A 16,344-nucleotide genomic window follows, 5' to 3' on the forward strand; every position below is an offset into this window, starting at 1 on the left:
ACAACAAAATCACTGTTCGCTATCGTTTTCCCATCTCTCAGCTTGATGATCTTCTTGATCAGATTGGAACAACTACAATATTTTCTAAAATGGATTCAAAGAGTGGATACCACTAAATTCGTATTGGACTAGGTGATGAGTGGAAGACAGCCTTTATAACTCTTGAAAGACTTTTTGAATGGCTGGTTATGCCATTAGGTTTGTCTAATGCGCCGAGTACATTCATGCGCGTAATGAACCAAACTCTCCGTCTTTTTATCTGTAAATTTATGGTTGTTTACTTTGATGACATTTTAATTTTCAGTTTGACATTGGCTGATCATCTATAACATTTACAAGAGGTTCTCTTTGTGTTACATCGTGATAAGTTGTTTGCAACTTTAAAGAAGTGTGAGCCTTCGTATCCAGTTCTCGTCTTTGCATTCCAGATTGTATCCTTCGTATCCAGCTTATTGCATAACTTCAAAACTTCAGTCGTGACTTCTTCATATTTTTGGCCAGGCTTGCGGCGTGATGTTGAACGTTTGGTTGAGCGGTGTATTGTGTGTCAAAGTTCTAAGCTAATGCAAGTATTTATATGTCATTGCCTGTTCCAACTCAGCCTTGCATAGATATAAGCATGGATTTTGTAATGGGTCTTCCGCAAACCCAACATTGCTTTGACTCCATTTTGTTTATTTCTCTCCTATCAACACACATCCGCCAAGATCCATCCTTCTTAGAGATAAGCAAAGCTGGTACCGCACACGGACTCAAGCTTTCTCGCAGAAAACCTTTAGCAACCAAAGCCTCTAATTGCTTTCGCATCTCTTCATGCTCACTAGGACTCATCCGATAATGAGATCGATTAGGAATGGCCGCGCCCGGAACCATTGTATGTCACGAAGAGGTAGTAAACCCGGAGGTAAGTCTTCATGAAAAAACATCAGCAAACTGGTCAAGGACTGAGCGAAACACAGGCTGTATATACATGGACTGTAAAGACGACACTGGTTTAGTAAGAAAAAATATAACTAAACCTTTATCACGCATTGCAGCTTCGAAAGGTGAACGTTGCAGCAGAAGAACATGATTTTGTGGTAATGCTGGCAACAACGGTGGAGCTGGCTTCAACGCAAAAGAACAGTTATTAAACTGAAAGGTATACATGTTGAGAAAACCATCATGTTGAATGCGACGATCAGACTCCCAAGGACGACCAAGTAAAAGATGACAAGCATCCATAGGTATTGTACATGAATGAGTCTAGAAGATTTTTGGCATTGATCAAATTGAGGAGTCCCAGTGATGAAGGCTTAATGGAGGACGTTTGATGTGATCATGGATAGAGCTAAGGGGGAGGAGCTTGTAGCTGAGCTTGAACCTGAGAACGTGTAGCTGAGCTTGAACTCGGGGAGCTTGTAGCTGAAGAACCATTGCTTGTACTAGAAGGACCAATGACTCGATCAAAGGCTATGAAGCTAAGGAATGCACTTAATGGGCTAATTCAAGAGCTTATGGCCAAAGAGAGCATGAATAATATATTAGGAATGATTTTTATCAAGTGCAGCCTACTTTGAGCCTAATTCAAGTTCAAGAAAGCCCAAAATAATTACTTTATTTGTGGTCAAAGAGGTGTGATGACAATGGAGTTCGAGATTCACTTTGGAGGAAGGGAGAACACCAAGAGTTTAATCCTCATTCAACTTTCTATCTTTATTGTTTAAGTCTTCAGGAATAACTAATATCTAGCTTCATTTTCAAATTTTCTTTTCCCTTATAGACTCATATTAGAGGAATGAAATAAACAATCAAATTTTGCAATTAAGGTCCTAGTAATAAAAAAAAAAGTTTTGAAAATACCCGAAATATCCTAGTAATAAAAAAAAGTCAATACTTTCGGGTATTGTCATCCCAGAAATCCCCTATATATTAAAAGAGAAACATTTTTGAAGAAAAGCTGATGTGTCGTCGCCATAGAGCTCTGTGACCAATTTATTACTTGCCCTTAATATTCTATAATATTACATAAAACTGCGATTGCTATTCAATTTATTTATATACACAATATTTTGTTCCTATAAATTCTAAAAATAGTCAATATTATTCAAATATTAATAAATATTATCCCCTACATGTTTTCGAAATTATTTTCAAAACCTATGTATTATAATATAATAAAAAATTATAACATGAGATGTAAAAAATATATATTTAAATCATATTTTAAAAATATAAATAATATTATTTCTTATTGTTTAAAATATTTTGACCAAAAAAACTGAAATTGGTTTTGAATAATATATATTGGAAAATTTTAAAAAAAAAAATTGACGGCATCTTAAATTTATTTTAACTTATGCAAATCCTAATTTTCAGTTTTCCATATAGAAAATTTCTGATATATAAAACTAACGTATATTAAAGATTCCTTAATTTCAAAATTAACATATTAAAAATTAGGATTTCTTATATATATTTTAATATTATTTCTTAAAAATTTCGAGGGACGGATTATTATAGATAAAAAAAAAATATTATACCCCTCATGGAGTATGGCTACAGGGACGGGTTTGACCCACTTAAGAATTTACAAGTTTTATACAATTCTTATTAATCACTAATTCGGTAAACGTTAGATTCGGATATGTTGTTTTGTTAATCTTAATTTTATGCTGAAACCTTTATTATTTCAAAAATCACAAACTGAATGAAACCAAACTAAAATAAGTTTGAACTGATAAATTATTTAACAAATAATTATATCTATAAATGTAACTCTATGTGTACATAATATATTACAAACCTTATAGTAAATATAGTTTTTGAAATCAATCACGCACGTATGTGCGGGTCCGTACCTAGTACTCCTTATTTGCAATTAAGGTTCAAGTCGTATTTTACAATATAAGACTTTTAGGTCAATGTTTAGATCAAGGCTTTATTTTTGTAAAACTTTTGAGAGATTTTTATAGAGCTTTTGAGAGAGAAAAATCAAGACTCCTTCAAAGAGATTCAGAACTCTTTTACTTCTTCTGATTTCTTGGGATTCATATTCTTGGGATTCATATTCTTATGTGTTCTTCATCTTTGGTTGTTCTTCATATTAATTCTTGAATGATCATCTAGAATTAATAACCTAGGAAAATAAATTGATACGAGAATATAATTGATTTCCTGACCAAAACCTTTGATGAGCAAAATAATGTTTACAAAGAGATTTAATTATGTAATTTTGTGAACAAACTAAACTTGTTTTCAAAGATGGTTTTTAACTTAGATTTTGCAAAGAGATTTGAATTTTTAGTTTTAAATTTAGATAATATTTGCATTGAGAACTGATTTATTTTAAAATTGAGTTTAGAGTTCAAGAACGGTTTTTAATTGAGTTAATCTTGTTTGATTGATTGATTTGATATTTCATAATTTCATGAGATCATTCTCTAGACCTAGCTTTTATTCAATCTGAATTTTTCAAAACTTTTATTCTGCTTTTGCAATGCTATTTAAATTACAATTTTTGTTTAGAATAATTGAATTATTATTTAATTTATTTTGTGACTTTAGAATTTAGATAGAATCACTAAATATTACAGTGATCTTTTAATTTAAAAGAATAGATCTAGAGTAAATTTGAGCATCAGGACACATGGTATTTACTATTCCCTCGGTGATGTGCTATATTTCCCTCTCGGCCTGGCTTGGGTGGATCCACCTCACAGCAACGTAACTTTTCACTACTTCATCCTTTATAATTTGTTTTATATATAAAAAAGCTTTATTTTATATTTAACCTTTTATAAATTAATAAAGTCTGAAGCAAAGCAGTGTGAAACAGGGGGAACCAAAGAAGCAACTAGAGGAAAAGGCTAAAGAAATACACTTACACTCAACGATCAATCAAACCAAAGGCCTAGGCAATAGCAATTGTCTTCGGCAACATCACACAGCAAAGTGAATGCACTCTGATGATGTTGACTCCAGCTGTAGAGGGTCAAGTCCAAGATCGAACTGCACAACAACTTTGATCATGACACTTGTCGTTAGATGCTAGAGTGAAAGAAATAATTAGTCGGAAGTCTTGTTTATTTACATTTTAGCTCGAAACTTATGAACTAGATAAATTTCTATTAATCCAATATATGCCTATCTTTTTAAGAGTTAAGACACAAGTGTTTCAAACTGATTCTTTAAAAAATGCACATGTTCCTACAGAAACTTACATGGAAACAAGTGAAATTGCGTGTCCACGACCGTTAAATCCTCATCCTCCTCTAGAGACATCAGCTTCTTCGTTTCACCCAGAAACCACAAACATATACCACATCTCAAAGACCATACACATCTACTTCCTCACTTTCATTCTTCATTATTTCTTCTACTGCTTCTTATTAAGAAGGAAAACTCAGAGAGCTCTAACATGGACCATGTGGACAGGAAACATGCTTGGAACATGTCCTCTAATGGTGATTCCGTGATCAAACCAGCCTTGGAAGCTTTATCATGGCCAACACTTTCTGAGACGAACAAAGCTTGTTCGAACAAGTCTTCATCTGATTCATTAATAAGTATGAGTGATACATCATTAACTTATCTTCGTCAGGTTTGGATATTATTGGTATTACCTCAATTTATTTTGTGATGATTTTGTTTGATTACTAAAACTTTTTGCTCATATATCTGATTATTATTGTAATTCATGAATTATTTATTTCTTGACGTCAGTAATGAAACTTTTCTGGTTACAAATATTCAAATTTTCCTGAATTTTAAATGTTGAAATTACATTAACATTAGTACCCATATACTTTCTTAACTTGTATCACTTAATTTGTAATAATCTTAAACATTAATTAAAGAAAATTATTATATACTTATGTTTTTGTATTACAAATGTAGCTATGTGTTTATTTCAGAATATTTTAGCTACTAAGTTGTTAAACAGCACTGATGAATTGTTAAGTAGACAAATCAACACTTCTGTGTCTGCAAATAGTGTTGTTGTACAACCCTCAGGACAAAGTTCATCTGGCCTTCCCAAATGTCCTTTGTCGTACCTCTTTCCCAGAGGAAAAAACCAAACGAATGAGATTGCCTCACAATCTCATGGTGGTACTCAAAACCAACATCAATGGAACTCATACAAGAACCAAAATGGTAATCACCATCATCACCAAAGACATGGAGGCATGTGCAGTCACGGACATTGGAATCAATACTCTAATGGGAGAGACGGGATTACACAAGCACCAAGAGGTATACCGGAATTTGTAATACATGCACCAACAACACCTATGGCGCCAGTCTTAGCGTATATGATGCCAGCACATCAGCCTTTTTATCAATTTGGCGGTCCCATGAGTATCTATGGTGAGTTAATTCAAATTAAGAGTGTGAATTATGTTTCGTAGTTTAAAAAAAAAAACTCTAACACATATGTTTCATTTTAGATCTGACCCCATTACAAATGAACAATCCTTCTTCTTCTCGTATACCACAAACTTCTTTGGAAACCAGAATACGGAAGCAGGTTCATTATTATTTTAGGTAATATTTATTTTTTACTTATAACATTTTCTCTAAAAGAGAAAACATTTCTCGATTATAATAAATGTATTTCAAAACTTTGGTTTTTAGGTTTTGTCTTTGTTTTTGTTTTTGCTTTTGTAACAGTGAAGAGAATTTATTGACCGATAATTTCATGCGCATGCACATGAATAATGATGGTTTTGTTCATATACAATTTATTGCTGGTTTCAATAAGGTAAAATTTTATTTAGTTATTTGTTCTTCAATGATTGTTTTATTTATTTATTTTTCATATAACCTTGATTGCTCTTTTTTCAGCTCAAAGCGTTGACAAGTAATATCCAACTTATAATGGACGCTTTACAAGATTCACACATTGAACTGAAGGTATCTATATATACATTTTCCAAGTACAATTATGAAATAAATCATGTAGTTGGTAGTTATTTACAAACAATGCCACTGGATCAATTACAAACGGGTTGGTAAAAATAAGGATCCGCAAACCCTTTTTCCAAATAATTATAAACCTAGATGCTCGATGATATGCTCAAATTTAACCCTGAGCTACTCTCTCAAATTAAGAGATCAATTGTAGTACTTAGGGATCGAATCCACAAGAACTCTAGATTCACACAATAGACTTATTACTCTTTTAATTATGCTAAATCAAAATATTAAATTTAAATAGCAATGCAAAAACAGAAAATAAAGGAGTTGTAAATCAATAGGAATAAACGCTAGGCTTAGGGAAATTCTCAGGAAATCATGGAAAATCAGATCAATTAATTAAATAAGCAGGATTCAACAATTAAGCACCGTTCTTGAACTCTAAACACAATTATAAAATAAATCAGTTCTCACTGCAAATATTATCTAAATTTAAAACCAGAAAATCCAAATCTCTTTGCAAAATTCTAGGTAATAAATCAGCTTTAAAAACAAGTTTAGATTGTTCACAAAATTATTAAATCAAATCTCTTTGCAAGAAATAATTTTGCTCACCAAAGGTTTTATCAGGAAAATCAATTATATTCTCATATCAATTAATAATCCTAAGATCTAAATCTAGATGACTAATCAAAGATCTAGCATTGAGAACAACCTATGATGAAGAACAAGAAAGATAATGAATCCTAAATAATAACAGATCTAATAATCCATGAAATCCCTAATGAGAAACCCTAAACCTAACAAGCAGATCTACTCAGACATAATCAATGAAACACAAAACATCTTCTGAATAAATTGCATTAAGAAAGAGATTAAAGAAGAAGTAAAGGAGTTCTGAATCTTCTCTGAAGGAGTCTTGATTCTTCTCTCCAAAAGCTCTCAAAAATCTCACAGGATTTTGCTCTCAAAAGTTGCAGGGAAAAATAAAGCTTAGGTCTAAACAATGACCATAAAAATCCTATTTATACTCCTAAACACGTCCAGGGACCAATGATGCAAATATGGAAAACTTTAGGGCAGATTTGTAAATCTTCAAAACTTGTGAGAAAACTTCCAATTTCGTATTTGGCCTAGCATCGATCGATGCTATCAATGTGTCGATCGATGCACTCTCTCAATTTCGTCTCCCAACTTTGTAACTCAGCCTCAATGCTTGATTAAGCTCCAAATCCTCCAATTTAGCTCCATTATGCTTCCATCCATGTTAAATCCTATAAAGACTCAAAAAACTCTAAAAACACCAAAAAGACTCTATAATTAAGACTTATATCATGACTCGACTCACAATTCTATGGATCAAGCGGAGGAGGCGGCAGTGAAGAATTTCTTTATCGTGTTTTTATTGGATTAAGATCAACTCCAGTGATGAAACCAATCGGTAAATTTGATTACATCTGCTAGGATTTTTTGTTTTCTTTGATTCGAAATAATCGATATGATTATGGGTTTGTTTTGTTTCTCAACTGCAGCTGTTTGATCCGGTGGCTGATAGGTTTTTACGGCGTTTCTAGATCTGGTATGGCTTTGTGATTCTGACATTTGAAATTATTCAATTTCTTATTAGAATCTGTGACTAACTTTATCATTTTGTTTTGGTACAGTTGGCTTGGACAGAGGAAGAACCACGAGACTAGCTTTCATTTCTTAATTGGATCTCCCTGGTAAACTCATCTTAAATCCTTGAACTAATAATCCTTTTGTTATCAATTTTCTAGATTTGATGTAAATACTGATTTGTGTAGAGGTTGAATCTGAAATTGTATATTTTCTGTTTATATTCTAGGAAAATCCGTTAATCTCAGAATTGTGTATTTCTGCTTTTGTTCTAGGACTTGAACGGACAGGTTCAATTATATATTGGTGGTATTCTTATGTTACACCAAGTAAATGGAATAATGTTGTATAAAGTACTATTCTTTCTACACAATGTTACTGATGCTTCTTGTGTTTCATTTGTACCATGATCGCAAGACTGCTTAAAAACGGAGGATGTGTGGGAGAATATATTGGTGATGTATTTTTTTTTTAGCTCGGTTTCTGGACCATTTTTCTCTATTGTTAAACCGGTAAACTTTATCTGAAAATGATTTCTTTAGAGACTTGCAAAGCCACAAACTTAGTCTTCATTGTTGTATGTTCTGTTTGCTGTGTAGTGTGGCTTAACAAGGATTATGATGAGTAACCATTGTTTGTTTCTTTGTTAGGCTTGCAAGCATGACAGATACAAAACATGTGTAGAAAGTCTCCAACCAAACCATTTAGCTGCTGAAGAATTTGTTCTCAAACCATTTAGCTGCTGAAGAATTTGTTAATTCCTCAAGTTCAGAGTCTTCTTGAAAAGGTAACCATTAAACTACCAAAAAGAAAAGAAAAAAAGAATAAGAATGTTCATATATTTGAAAACTAAAGGCTGAAGAATTTATTAACTGAAGTCTGAATTTTGTTCTTACCCCGATTTGTAACTAAGTGAGCCCACATCATTTTTTCCATTTACCTTATGCATTAGAGAACTCAAGGCTATGTATGGGCTTTGTTGCTAATAGATGTTTTCCCTTATCAGTTGGCCACACCACACCCAACAATACGATGCTTGCCCACAAGAAAAGTCACGGCGTAGCAGCTATGGCCAGCTGTGGCTAGAACTTGAACAGAGAGGTAGCCGTATAGCTCATTGATATCATGGACAACAACAAGATGGCTGCTCCCGTGTCGGATCTGTGGACGGCGGGAGACCATAGTCTCCAAGAATGAGTGGCCACATTTTGTGGACCGCAGAAGGTGTTACTGCCAAAAAGACCAACAAATTACCTCTTCTTTACTTAGAAGGAAAGGCGAGTTGCTTGGTGACCGCAGAAGGTGATACTCCTTTGGAGTTTACTCCTAATTTACATATGACTGATATTTTCTCATCCTCATTTGTTCATATACGAGTAGGATGAAGCAATGTTGTCCTATTCAGCTTGGTTAATTATGTTTTCTTTATCCTACAGTGGAAACCAAATGAATAAAAAATCTATTACCTTCAGTGCAATATTGACTTCATTTAGGCTTTGATTACACAAACAAACACACAAAAAAACTATAACGAAAAATACTAAATTCCCATTAATTTATATTTTTACATATATTGACTTTAGTTTATATTGTTATTTTGTTAACCCCATTAATATTATAAGATTATACAAGTTAAATTAAGTTGATTCCGTTATAATTAAGTAATAAATATTTCACAGTATATCACGTGCTAACTTAAATTTACTTGCACAAACTAATCACTGAAAATTTTTTACCTTATTGCAAATGATTCATTACAAAATATTTATTTATGTGTTTTCTATCATATAATTTGTTCTAAAATTAACAACCCAATAAATATTTATAACTATATAATTTGAATTTTAATAAGCAACCACAGATTAACAAACAAATATAACATAAATTTAAAATTTAAAAATTATAAAAATATAGTCCCGCGGTGTACCGCGGGTTAAAATCTAGTTTAATTTACATTGAAACAAGTTATCATCACTTTGATTTGTGTTTATTTATAGGGTTATGAAATACGAAGTCGACATATGTGGAAAAAATACGTAATGCCGCTTCATTTGCGGGTTCCTTTTGTTCCAATCCTAGAAGATGAAATGGCTGGCAAAGTCCAAAACCTATCACTCAAGCAGAAATTATATGAAATCGGATCAAGTTCGAGCAATCCAAAAGGTGATAAGTGATAACTACTGATCATTATAAAACTGGAACGAAAACAAAAATCAGAGAATCAAAGTTTATCGATTCTAGATTACAGGGTTTCTCAGTTAATTTTTGTGGATTAATATAGGTGGTATAATGTAACTCTTACGTTATACTCATTTGAATGATTATATGTGCAGGTTTTAATTTTTAATTTTATTGTTTCTTACTCTATCAGTTAAGACGCTGAAAATCTGATTGATTATCCCACAATCATTACCTAAACAATATAGAAAATAAATTGAAATTAATTTCATAATTAGAGATTAAACATAAAACTTAAACAATTTATACAGAATATAGAAATTCAACAAAGAAAAACATAAGACTAAAAAATTTGAATCTTTTCTCATTCTGATACAATCAAAAACGTTTTCTCTAATTTTTTGCATATTGATGGTGATGAAGTCTAGTTTTTTCGTACATTAATTATAATTTGTTGTTTAAGTTTTCGTATATTATAATGTTAGTCATAAGTTTCAACAACTATATATTATCATTCATTCATTCGGCATACTCAAACACAAACTACATGAAAACACTATGTTTTATCGGTATCAAATTATTATAATGTTCTCTTTTGCGTTAAAAAGTTTAAAATATTATATTACTACATCATAAGATCAACTTTGGTATATTCTAGCTCAGTTTGATTGACAACTTGCAAACTATTTAACATTTTATATTTGTTTAAGTATTTTGAAACACAATCGAATCGAATAGTATAAGTTGAGATCATGATCACCCCATCCGTACAAGTCAACGTCCGTACACTCTCACCGGGCCAACCTTACCATCTCGTGTAAAGAAGCCCACTAGAAGCTTTACATGTCTTGGTGAGACATCATGTCTCTAGATCCTTCTCATTCCCGACCGTTGGAGGTTTAGTGCAAGTGGGAGATATTTTTACACCCAAAGTCACATGTTTAAGTAAGAGAGAAGGATGTCACTTTCACACATGAAAACCGTGTAAAGATTCCTTAGCAATATGCTGTGTAATTAGTCTATAAGTAGAATGTAACTAGGATCCTTTAATGGTAAGAAGCTAATTCTTCTTCTTCTCTTTGTTCGATTCTCTCTCTCTCACAATCAAAATCTCTTCCGATTATACTAAAATCTCACTTGTTCTCCATCCTAAACTTCTACTCTAAAACTTACATGGTATCAGAGCCACTCTATTCCTAGTTACACCCTTGTACTCATCACAAACTTCCGCTCATACATCTCTCTTTGTTTCTTTGTAAACTCAAAACTCGACTTTCTTTATCCGGCGGGTAATACTATTGACCAACGGACAAAACTCCATGGAAGGCACCAAGACCTTGATTGTTCCAGTTACTCTCAAAGGAGAGAACTATCTGTTGTGGGCAAGAACCACAAAGACGGCTCTATGCGGCCGAGGGCTATGGACCCATATCACCACAAAGGAGGCTCCCAAGGAAGAGCCTACCAAGGACGGCAAAGAAGCGGTCACAAGCGGCGAAGATAAGTGGTTCCAAGAGGACCAAAGTGTGCTCGCCATTATCCAAAACTCACTTGATGCTCCCATACTCGAAGCCTACTCCTATTGTGAAACGGTTAAAGATTTGTGGGATACCTTACAAAATGTATTTGGTAATACAACCAACTTAAACCGGGTCTTTGAGATCAAGAGAGCCATCAACAACCTCAGCCAAGAAGACATGGAGTTCACCAAACACTTTGGGAAGTTCCGATCTCTTTGGGCCGAGCTCGAGATGATCTCATCAAACACATCTTGAGGTCAGAGAAACTTCCAAGCTTGGAAGATGTGTGCAGCCAGATTCAAAAGGAGCATGGCTCCATAGGGCTATTTGGTAGTAAGGGGGAGCTTGCAACCGCCAACAAGGCTGATGTAGCAACCGCCAACAAGGGGTACTATCGAGGCAATGACAAAAACCCTCCAGTGTGCAACCATTTCAAGAAGCCAGGCCACTTCAAGAATGAGTGTTGGATTCTACATCCACATCTCCGAGTCAACCGGCCGATGAACTACCGTGGAGCACCAAGAGCACATCATGCGGCTGTGGAGTCATCAAGTGCCGAACCAACCCAGCCAGTCTCGGAGGTCAACGGAGCTGCACTGGCTGCTAACATTGATCTCGTGAGGAAGTTAGACCTCGATGCCCTCATCAAAGCACTCAAGGAAGCTTCCGGTAACTCCTTCCTTGCTTTAAAACCAAACAAACCTCTTATAGTAGATTCTGGTGCATCGCACCACATGATTAGTGATGCTAAATTAATTAGTGACATTAAACCGGCCATAGGGAACGTGATTATTGCTAATGGTGAACAAATACCGGTTAAAGGAATTGGGAATTTGAAATTATTTGATAAGGAGTCTAAAGCCTTTTACATGCCAAGCTTCACTTCTAATCTATTATCAGTTAAAAGGGCCACAACCGATTTAAATTGCTATGCTATCTTCGGTCCTAATGAGGTTTATTTTCAGGATATTGAGACAAGTCAAGTGCTTGGTCAAGGATCTACTCAAGATGATCTCTACTTGCTTAAGGATTTAAACTTATCTACTTCAAAGTCTTCTTGCTTTAGTTCAATTTCCAATATTGTGAACAATGTTATTTGGCATGCTAGACTAGGACATCCTCACTCTAGAGCTCTTGAGCTTATGCTTCCAAATATTTTTTTTAAAAATGATGAGTGTGAGGCTTGTATTCTTGGTAAGCATTGCAAAACTGTTTTTCCTAAGTCTTTAACTATTTATGATAATTGCTTTGATCTAATTCACTCTGATGTTTGGACCTCTCCATGTTTATCTAGAGAAAATCAAAAGTATTTTGTGACTTTTATTGATGAAAAATCAAAGTATACTTGGATAACCTTACTTCCTACAAAAGATAGGGTCCTTGAGGCTTTTATTAATTTTCAAAATTATGTGACTAACCATTATAATGCCAAGATTAAAATTTTGAGATCAGATAATGGTGGAGAATATACAAGCCATGTCTTCAAACAACATCTCAACAAACATGGGATAATTCATCAAACCAGCTGTCCCTATACTCCACAACAAAATGGTGTAGCCGACAGGAAGAACAGGCATCTCATGGAGGTTGCTAGGTCTATGATGTTCCATACACACGCCCCAAAATGTTTTTGGAGTGATGCGGTTCTAGCTGCGTGCTATCTCATTAACCGGACACCTACGAAGATTCTACGAGATGCTTCCCCATTTGAGGTATTAAACAAAGAGAAGCCTACCTTTGATCATCTTAGAGTATTTGGCTGTGTGTGTTTTCTGTTGAAACCAGGAGAATTAAGGGATAAGCTAGACGCCAAGAGCACCAAAGCTATGTTTATCGGCTATTCCACAACGCAAAAGGGGTATAAGTGTTATGAACCCGAGACAAAGAGGGTGCTTGTCTCTCGAGATGTCAAATTTGTAGAGACACACGGGTTTTATGACAAGGAGAACTGGGATGAACTTCGCAACCTCTCAGCATCACCATCCGATCGAACACGCAACCTCCAAGTAATACTTGAGCGGCTAGGCATTGAAAACGATCGGGCCATCCCTGAGCCAACTGGACCCACATTGCCTGAGCAGTTGTCGGAGCCGGCTATTGAGACTAATGATGCGCCTGAGCTTCCCGAAGACTCAACTGAGCTGGCCGAGGATTCAGCCGAACTGCCCAATGACACCGTTACCGAGCCGCCTGAGGTAACGACAGAGCAACTTGAGGAAATCATCACGCCAGGACGAGCTCACTCTGAAACTGGACCTCTAGTCCCTCTTAGACGCAGCCAACATATCAAGTATCCTCCTACCCACTGGAAAAACACCCGCGTGTACTACAACAATGTGGCCGTGGCGCATCCCATTCAAGCTGTGTGTACTCTTGCTCACTTTCCGATGGAACACCAAGCCTTTCTCGGTAAAATTGATGAACATTGGGTTCCCCAGACATATGATGAGGCCAAAGACCACAAGGTTTGGCGAGATGCAGTCGATGCCGAGAACACGGCTATGGTGCAAAATCATACGTGGGACGAATCCGACTTACCAAAGGGCAAGAAAGCAGTTACGTCTCGGTACATATTCACTATCAAGTACAAAAGCAATGGGGAGATTGAACGGTACAAGGCCAGACTCGTGGCTCGTGGGTTTACGCAAACGTATGGGGAGGACTACAAAGATACGTTTGCTCCGGTGGCTAAGTTACACACCATTCGAGTGGTTCTCTCCTTGGCTACAAACTTGGACTGGGATCTATGGCAAATGGACGTGAAAAATGCCTTCTTACAAGGAGAGCTTGAAGATGAGGTTTATATGCGGCCACCGCCGGGCCTCGAAGATATGGTCGGTCCGGGTAAGGTTCTTAGGCTTAACAAAGCCATATACGGACTTAAGCAATCACCAAGAGCCTGGTATCACAAGTTGAGTACAACCTTGCTTGGGCAAGGCTTCCGCCGGTCAGAATCCGATCACACTCTGTTCACCTTACCAAACGAAAAAGGTATAGTGGTCATTCTAGTATATGTTGATGATATCATCATAACTGGAAGTGACAAGGTAGGAATTCAAGATGCTAAAGAGTTTCTTAAGTCAGTTTTTGATATTAAAGACCTAGGAGAGCTTAAGTATTTCCTTGGTATAGAAGTATATAGATCGGATGAAGGATTGTTTCTATCACAACGAAAATATGCACTTGATCTTTTGAGTGAAGCAGGAAAGCTTGGATCAAAGGCTGTGACGTACCGGCGCTTAGTAGGTAAACTCATTTATCTAACTATTACAAGGCCTGATCTTTGTTTTGCTGTGAACCAGGTGAGCCAACACATGCAAAACCCAACAAGGCATCATTGGAACATGGTGAACCGAATCGTCAAGTACATAAAAGGGTCACCGGGGCAGGGCATATGGATGAGAAGGAACAAGAGCACCGAGTTAGTAGGATATTGTGACGCTGACTACGCCGGAGACCATGGGGACCGTCGCTCAACCACCGGATATTGCACCTTCTTAGGAGGGAACCTAGTAACATGGAAAAGCAAGAAGCAAAAAGTCGTTTCCCTATCAAGTGCTGAGTCCGAGTATAGAGCCATGAGGAAGTTAACCACCGAGCTTATGTGGCTCAAAGCCCTACTGAAGGATCTTGGAGTTGAAACATCAAAACCCATCACTATGCATTGTGACAATGAAGCAGCCATCCATATAGCCACCAATTCCGTGTTTCATGAGCGAACCAAGCATATTGAAGTGGATTGCCATAAAGTGCGAGAGCAAATCCAGCTAGGAGTCACTCTTCCATGCCATACCGACACCAAGGAGCAACTAGCCGACATCTTCACAAAGGCGGCCAGTCCACAAGTGTGTGATTACATTCACCCTAAGCTTGGACTCATGGACCTCACCAAGCCTTGAGATCCTACACTCTTTTTCCCTTAAGTATAATTTTTCCCAAGTGGTTTTATATACTAAGGTTTTTAATGAGGTAGGTGATCAATGGTTCAAGCTTATGTCATGGAACCCAATGACTAAGCTTGAGGGGGAGTATAAGTTGAGATCATGATCACCCCATCCGTACAAGTCAACGTCCGTACACTCTCACCGGGCCAACCTTACCATCTCGTGTAAAGAAGCCCACTAGAAGCTTTACATGTCTTGGTGAGACATCATGTCTCTAGATCCTTCTCATTCCCGACCGTTGGAGGTTTAGTGCAAGTGGGAGATATTTTTACACCCAAAGTCACATGTTTAAGTAAGAGAGAAGGATGTCACTTTCACACATGAAAACCGTGTATAGATTCCTTAGGAATATGCTGTGTAATTAGTCTATAAGTAGAATGTAACTAGGATCCTTTAATGGTAAGAAGCTAATTCTTCTTCTTCTCTTTGTTCGATTCTCTCTCTCTCTCACAATCAAAATCTCTTCCGATTATACTAAAATCTCACTTGTTCTCCATCCTAAACTTCTACTCTAAAACTTACAAATAGTATATATATATATAGGAAATATTGCATCCTAACACACTTTTCATACATTTAATTGCCCAATAGCACACTTTCTGTCCACAAGGCACTTTTCTATATCTATTAACTTTTCTACCCTCTAGTTACAATTTTATTAACAACAATGCCATAAAACTAAAAATCTCTTCTAGTTACCAAATTCACCTCCTTCTCTCTCCTTTATTGCTCTCATCTCTCTTTCATCGCTCTTCTCTATCTCAATTTTTCTGCAATTTATTGTTTACTACTTTTGGGAACTATGATTTACTATTTCAAAGAAGATCATTTACCAATCTAACACCTTTGATTTTTGACTGTGGAGAACAATGTTTTTAATTACACAATTCTGGGTCATTTCCAACTCATGGCTGCGATGCGCAGAACAACGGTTGTTCCGTGACGGCGGTCCCGAAGCTTGGTTTCATCTTTGAATCGTCTAATTGGTTTTTCCCTTTCGTCTTTTTCATCATCTAGTGGTACAATTGCTAATTTAAACAAAATAATAACGAATTGAGCTTTGCGCCTTTGCGAGAATTTTCCTCTCTCATCTTCCTCTTCTTTGATGTACCTTCGTTTCCTGAGCATTTTTTTTTGTTTCCTGAGCATTACAAGATCTTTTCTTTGATTTAAGCTAGATTTGGTAA

The 16,344-nt window shown here is 35.8% G+C and overlaps 1 long non-coding RNA gene across 9 annotated transcripts; it reads left to right on the forward strand.

The window, feature by feature from the left end:
- Positions 1-7,046: 7,046 nt before the first annotated feature.
- LOC104747607 (uncharacterized) lies at positions 7,047-8,992 on the forward strand. 9 transcript variants are annotated; one of them, XR_015582733.1, is made up of 7 exons: positions 7,053-7,339; positions 7,431-7,477; positions 7,563-7,622; positions 7,745-7,824; positions 7,933-8,027; positions 8,166-8,302; positions 8,522-8,992. It is a non-coding gene; the product is annotated as an uncharacterized LOC104747607 (long non-coding RNA). The 9 variants fall into 9 exon arrangements; XR_015582732.1 differs by having other exon boundaries at positions 7,745-7,805; XR_015582739.1 differs by having other exon boundaries at positions 7,745-7,805; positions 7,933-7,970.
- Positions 8,993-16,344: the final 7,352 nt, after the last annotated feature.

This window comes from Camelina sativa, chromosome 15 (genome assembly GCF_030686135.1).
Source record: "Camelina sativa cultivar CO46 ecotype springtype chromosome 15, ASM3068613v1".
In the NCBI taxonomy this organism is placed as follows: domain Eukaryota; kingdom Viridiplantae; phylum Streptophyta; class Magnoliopsida; order Brassicales; family Brassicaceae; genus Camelina; species Camelina sativa.